Below are 7,752 nucleotides of genomic sequence, written 5' to 3'. Positions count from 1 at the left end.
TCTTTTCTCTGAAACGGTTACATTTATCGTCTGCAAAGCTAAGTCGCGTGCTGCGGTATGCGGGGACAATAAAAGCACCATAATAGAACACAGAAGAAGGTTCTATGTTGATGTAATAGCCAGTAAGAATAGTACAATTCAAGTTTTAGTTATCGATTATTGACTTTTTAGCCGGCTTTGGTGCCTTTGACATGAGCTAGGACCTTAAGATTTGGCATGAAGGGAGGTCGAGCAGCCGTGTTGCACGGGGGAATGTGAAATGTGTTCATATGTAGTGAAAACCTGACAAATTCGGCCGTTTTCGTCATTTGATATCGAATCGACTTAATGCCAGATCGTCATATTGGCCGCTTTTCTCTCTGCAATGATTATATTTATCTTCTGCAAAACTATATCGTGTCCTTCGCTATGCTTAGACACTAAAAGAACCATAGTAGAACACAGAAGAAGACTCTCAGAAGATGTAATCGGCCAGTACGAAGCATTACAATTCACATTTTACTTATCTATTATTGACTTATTAACCGGCTTTGTTTATTTGTACATGAGCTATGACCTTGAGATTGTTCATGAATCGAGGTCTGTCTGCCACGTTGTGCGGGAGAATGTGAAAAGTGTTCATATGTAGTAAAAACCTGAGAAATCCTCCCGTTTTCGTCATTTTCTATTTAATCGACTAATTGCCAGATCTGCAAGCTTATTTCGCGTGCTGCGTTATGCGGAGACAGTCAAAGCATCACAGTAGAACACAGATGAAGCTTCTCTGTTGGTGTAATCAGCGAGAAAGAACCAGTAATAAGTTGTACAATTCAAATTTTAGTTATCATTTATTGACTTATTAGCCTGCTTTGGTACCTTGGACATGAGCTAGGGCCTTAAGATTTTGCATGAAACGCGGTCTGGACGCCACGTTGCACGGGATGATGTGAAAAGTGTCCATTTGTAGTAAAAACCTGACAAATCCGACCGTTTTCTTCATTTGCTGTCGAATCGACTTATTGGCAGATCGTCACATCGGCCGCTTTACGCTCTGAGACGGTTAAATTTATAGTCTGCAAACTTATGTCGCCTGCTGCGGTTTGCGGAGACACTAAAAGCACCACAGTAGAAGACAGAAGAAGGTGTTAAGAAGATGTATTCGGCCAGTAAGAAGCAGTACAATTCAAGTTTTAGTTATAGATTACTGACTTATTAGCCGGCTTTGGTGCCTTGGACATGATCGAGGACCTCAAGCCTTTGCATCAAACGAGGTCTGAACGTCACGTTGCACGGGGAAATGTGAAACGTGTTAATATATATTAAAAACCTAAGAAAACCTTTCGCATTTATTTAAGTTCCTTTAGTACAATAAGAATCTGTTAAAAAACTGACTACAATAATCATAATCTTGCTGTACAAGGGAAGTAGCTACTATTATTAACTGTATTTATCAACAGCAAATAAAACAAAAGGTAAAACAGAAAGATTATCAAACGTCTAATGGCACAGTAACGAAACTGAAAACAGTTCGCGACAATTTCTTCTGAAATTATTTCACCAGGAAACAACAAGAACACCGATTGAAGACTACAAAAGTTCCAAAATAAACCACTATACACAAACAACTAATTAGTACTTAGCTTTGGATGCGCCGCTACAGCTGCAACTGGTCAGCGCGGAATGTAAACACAGGTAAGAAGTTAAGTTGCTCGATACGAAACACTCGCAAATATCAGGTCACAACCCAAGAAAGGCGGAGGTGAATGAAGAAACCATTAATAAGTATCTTATATAGTAAATATTATCACAAAAACCGTTAAAATATGTATCTGAAACCTATAAATGTATGAAAACTTAGAGAGCGATTTCACACGCACTCACGCGCCTAATCGTAATGCCAGATCGTCGCAGTGGCAGCTTTGCTCACGGAACTGTTTACATATACATCTGGAAACTTACGTCATGTGCTGAGGTATGCGGTCGCACCACAAACAACAAAATAGGAGCTTCTCATTTGATGCAATCGGCAGGTAAGAAGTAGTACTACTCAAGTTTTAGGTATCGAAAATTCAACTGTAGGCCGGTTCTGGTGTCTTGCAGTTGATAGAGGACCTTGGAACATGCCTGTCTTTTTACCCCCCTCCCCCCTCGTAAGATGACTGTCTACGTACACCCGCCACCCCCCCCCCCCCCTCGTAATATGTCTGCCTACCTACTCACGCCATCTGAAAATGTGTGTCTACCCACTTCCCCCTCAGAAGATGACTCTCTACTTATCCCCCCAACCGGAAAACGTCAGTTTTCCCACCCACTCCCCCCTCAGAAGATGACTGTCTACCTACACACCCTCGGAAGATACCTGTCTACTTAACCCCCCCCCCCCTCGTTTGGAGCATGTCTGCCTACCTACCAGCCTCTCAAAATATGTCTTTCTATCTACATCCCCCACCCCCCTCAGAAGATCACTCTCTACCTACTCCGCACGTGGATGATGCCTGTCTCCCTAACCCACCCTTCAGAAGATGTTTGCCTACATACCCCTTCTTGGAAGATGTCTGTCTACCTACACACCTTTGGAAGAGGCCTGTCTACCTACCCCCTCCCCACCCCTTGGAAGATGTCTGCCCAGCTACCCTCCATCTAAGAAAATATTTGTCTACATACACCCCCTTCGGAAAATGTCTGTCTACCTACTACTGCTCTGATGATGTCTGTCTCCCTACCCCACCCTTCAGAAGATGTCTGCCTACCTTCTACTCCATGGAAGATGTCTCTATACATACCACCTATCGGGTGATGTTTGTCTACTCGCCCCCCCCCCCACCCCATAACATGCCAATCTAACATCCCCCCCTGTGAAGATGCCTATCTATCGCCTAGCTCGGAAGCTACCCCAACTCAGAAGATTCCTATCTACCTGCACTTGGAAGATGACTATCTCTCCATCACCTTCAGAAGACTCTTATCTACCCCCTCAGAAGATGGCTGTCTACATACCCCACCCTCAGAATATGACTGTCTCTGATCTCCCACCCTATCTGTCTGTCTACCATTCTCACACATCGAGAGAGGTGGTACAGTGGTTAGCACACTGGACTCGCATTCGGGAGGACGACGGTTCAATCCCGTCTCCGGCCATCCTGATTTAGGTTTTTCGTGATTACCCTAAATCGTTTCAGGCAAATGCCGGGATGGTTCCTCTGAAAGGGCACGGCCAATTTCTTTCCCAATCCTTCCCTAACCCGAGCTTGCGCTCCGTCTCTAATGACCTCGTTATTGACGAGACATTAAACACTAACCACCACCACCACCATTCTCACAATCAGAAACTGTCTGTCTACCTACCTCCCCCCCCCCGAAGATGTCTGCATATCTTCCTAGGTACCGCCATTTAGAAGGTGTCTGCCTACCTACACCCACTTCAAAAGATGTGTAACTGACTACCCCACCTCCGAAGATCTCTGTCAAACCCTCCTCCCATCCCTGGAGGATGTATGTGTGCAGACCCCCCTCTTGGAAGACATTTGACAACCGAAAAAACCGCTTTGGAAGATGTATGACTTCCTACCACTACCCTCGGAAGGTGTACGTCTACCTAGCACCCCCTCGAAGATGCCTGTCTATCTACCGAACCACGGTATATGCCTGCCTCACCCTGTCAGAATATGTCTGTCTACATACCCCACATGGAAGATGTCTGTCTACTTACCCCCCCCCCCCCTTAAAAGATGTTTGTCTACCTAGCCCCTCTTGGAAGATGTCTGCCCACATAAACACACACTCGGAATATGTATGACTAGCCACCACTCCCCTCAGAACATGTATGTCTACCTACCCCACCTCCGGACATGTCTCTCTACCTACGCCCCCACTCATAAGTTGTGTGTCTACCAACCCGCCATTTGAAGATGTCTGTCAACCTGGCCCTCCCTCAGAAAATGTCTGTCTACCTGCCCACCTTGGAATATTTATGTCTACCAAAACCCGGAGGATGTCTGTCTACCCAACACCCCCTCAGAAGATGATTGTCTACCTACCCCCGGAAGATTTCAGTCTACCTGCACCCCCTCACTTCTGAAAGATGCCTGTCAATCAACCCCTCCAACAGAAAATGTCTGTCTACCTACCGCCCCTCGAAAGTTGTATGTCTACCACCCCTCCTCGGGAGATGTCTGTCTACCTACCCCCCTTCAGAAGATGTCTATCTACCTACCCCCCATCCCCTCGGTAAATGCCTGTCTACCCAACCCCCTCTCGGGAAAAGTATGTCTACCTATCCCCACTCGGAAGATGGCAGTCTACCTACCACCTCCCTCGGAATATGTCTGTATATCGAACCCGACCTCGGAATATGATTTTCCACCTAATGCATGGGAGATGTCAGTCCACCTGCACCCCACTTTGTAAAATGCCTGTCTACTTTCCACCCCTTTGGAAGATGTCTATCATCCCACCTCGGAAGATGTCTGTCTACCTACCCCCCTCTGAACATGATTGCCTACTGAACCACAACTCAGAAGATGATTGTCTACTGACCACCCAGAAGATGGAAGCCTACCTGCCCCCTCCCACTACAACAGAAGATGACCATCCATCTAACCCCCTTGGTGGATGTCTGTTCATCTCCCCCCCCCTTGGAGGACTTTGTCTTCCTACCCCCTCGGAAGATGTATGTATTCCATTCGCCCCTCAGAAGAGGTCTATCTTCCAACCCCCCTCAGAAGATTTTTGTCTACCTACCCTGCCTTGGTATATGTATGTCTTCCTACACCCCCTCATATGATGTCAGCATACCTACCCCCCTCGGAAGAAGTCTATCATCCCTCTGTTAGAGAATTTCTGTCTACCTTGCCCCCCCCCCTCGGAAGATATATGTCTTCATATCCTCTACCCTTGGTGCCTACATACTCAACCTCAGAAGATGTCTACCAACCTACCCCACCTTATAAGAAATCTTTCTACCTACCCCCCCCCTAATAATATGTGTGTCTACCACCTCATGGAGGATGTATGTCTACTCCCCCCCCCCCTCGTAAAATGTCTTTCTTTCCCAGTTGGAAAGATGTCTATCATCCCACTCTTAGAAGGTGTCTGTCTACCTGTCCTCCCACTCTGAAGATGTCTGTGTACCTACCCTCCCTCAGGAGATATCGGTCTAATTGCCCACCGGGACTATGTCTATCTACATACTCTCAGCCTTGGAAAATACGTGCCTACCTACCCCACCCCCTGTAAGATATCAGTCTACCTACAACCTGCCCTCGGATACTGTCTGTCTACATACACCCTCTAATAAGATGTCTGTCTACATACCCCACACTGTCTGTCTTCCTACCCCAACCATCCTCGGAAGATGTTTGTCTACCTACCCCTCCTTGGAAAATGCCTGTCTACCTAAATCTCGCTTGGAAAATATCTGTCTACCTACCCCCCATCCTTGGAAGGTGTCTGTCCACCAACTCTCCTATCGGAAGATGTATGGCTACCTAACCCCCCTCAGAAGATGTCTGTCTATATATCTGCCTGTGGAATGTGTATGTCTACCTAACTCCCTTAGACAATGTCAGTCTACATACCCCCCCTCGGAAGATACCTGTCTACCAATACTCTTCCCTCTACATGCCAAAACTAATAAGATAGCTGCCAACCTAACCCACCTCAGAAGGTCTCTGTTTATGCACACAAACTGAACATGTATGTCTATCTACCCCCCAGAAGTTGTCTGTCTACCTGCCCCCTCAGAAAATGTCAGTCGACCTCCCCCCCTTGGAAGATTTCTGTCTACCTATAACACCTCACGGAAAATATCTGTCTACCAGCCCCCTCTCAGAAGATGTCTGTCTACCTACCACCCCCCTCAGAAGTAGTATATCTATCTACCGTACCCTTGGAACATGTCTACCTACCCCCCCTCCCAGTCAGCAGTTGTCTGTCCACCACCTACATAAGTTGTCTATCTACACCCCCTCGGAAGATGTCTGTCCAATACACCACCCTTAGAAGATATCTGTCCTACCCCTCTCGAAAATGTTAGTCTACCTACACCCCAGATAATGAATGTCTACCAACCCCACCTCGGAAGATGTTTGTCTACCTACCCCATGGAAGATGTGTTTACCTACCACCACTCGTAGTATGTGTGTCTACCTACCCCCATTGGAAAATATCGGTCTACCAACTGCCCTTGAAGATGTATGCCTACATACCCAACACCCTCGGAAGATGTCTGGCTACCTAGCTCCCCCCCACGAAGATATCTGCCGTCATACCCACTTCTCTTGGAAGATGTCTGTCAACGGACCCAAATTCAGAAAACGACTGCCTACCTACCCCACCTCAAAAGATGTCTGCCTACCAACCACCGCTCGGAATATGTATGTCTACCTACACTCATTCGGAATATTGCTTTCTACCACCCCTCCCTCTGAACATGTCTATCTACCTACCTCCCTCAGAACATGTCTATCTACCAACATCCCCCACCTCTTATGAAGTCTCTCTCACTACCCCCCCCCCCCCCTTCGAAAGTGACACCCTACCTACCATCCTCAGGAAATGTCAGTCTTCCTACTCCCCATACCTCAGAAGGTGTGTCTAACTATCCCCATGGACAATGTCTGTCTACATACCCCTAGCCTCAGAAAATACTTGTCTAACTACACCCCTCAGATTATTTCTGTCTACCTACAACCCAGCCTCGGATAATGTCTGTCTACCTACCCCCTCACTAATTGTCTCTCTACCTAAGCTACCTTAGAAGATATCTGTCTACATATCCCTCATCCTCTGAAGCTGTATGTCTACTACCCCTGCTCAGAAGATGTCTGTCTACTTAAAAACCCCTCAGAACATGTCTGTCTAACAACCCCCCCCCCCCCCCCCCAGTTGTCTGTCTACCTACCCCTTGAAGATGTCTGTCTACCTACCCCCAGTAAAATGTCTCTGTACCCATCTTCCCCTCAGAAGATGATTGTCTACCTACCCCCATACAGAAGATGCACCCCTTTCAGAAAATGTCTGTCTACCTACCCCATCCACACACGGAAGATTCCTATCTACCCACTTTGGACAATGCCTTTCTACCCCAACTCAGAAATGTCTATCTACTACCATCTCAGAAGATGTCTGTCTACCTACCCCCCATTGAATATATCTGCCTACCCAACCCATCTTTGGAAGATGATTGGCTACCTACCCCATGGAAGATGTCAGGCAACCTGCCCGCTCACTTAGGAAGATGCCTACCTCCCCCTTGGAAGTGGTCTATTTTCCACCACTCAGAAGATGTCTGTCTAACTACCCCCTCTGAATGTATATGTCTATCAACTATGTCTGTTTACCTACTCCCATAAGATGTCTATCATCCCCCTCAGAAGGTATCTTCCTATATACTCCCTCCCCTTGGAAGATGTCTGTCTACATACCCAAACTAAGATGATGTCTGGCAATCTACTCCCCCACAGATGATGTCTGTCTACCTACCACCCTTGGAACATCTATGTCTTTCTACTCCCCGGAAGATGTCTGTCAGTCTGCCCAACTTGGAAAATGTCTGTCTACGTGCCCTCCTTCGGAAGATGTCTATCATCCCCAGCCTCAGAAGAATTATGTCTATTTGTCCCGCACCAACAGTAGATGTCTGTGTACCTACCCCCTTAAGAAGAAGTCTGTTTACCAACCCCCCTTCAGGAGATTCTCAAACCACCCACCAGGAAAGTCTCTGTCTACCTATCCCTCCCCCCCCCCCTTTGGGAGATATGTGTCTACCTACAA

The sequence above is a fragment of the Schistocerca gregaria genome, unplaced genomic scaffold (assembly GCF_023897955.1).
Source record: "Schistocerca gregaria isolate iqSchGreg1 unplaced genomic scaffold, iqSchGreg1.2 ptg000526l, whole genome shotgun sequence".
In the NCBI taxonomy this organism is placed as follows: domain Eukaryota; kingdom Metazoa; phylum Arthropoda; class Insecta; order Orthoptera; family Acrididae; genus Schistocerca; species Schistocerca gregaria.
The sequence above is the reverse complement of the archived record's forward strand: the minus strand, read 5'-3'. Positions refer to the sequence as shown.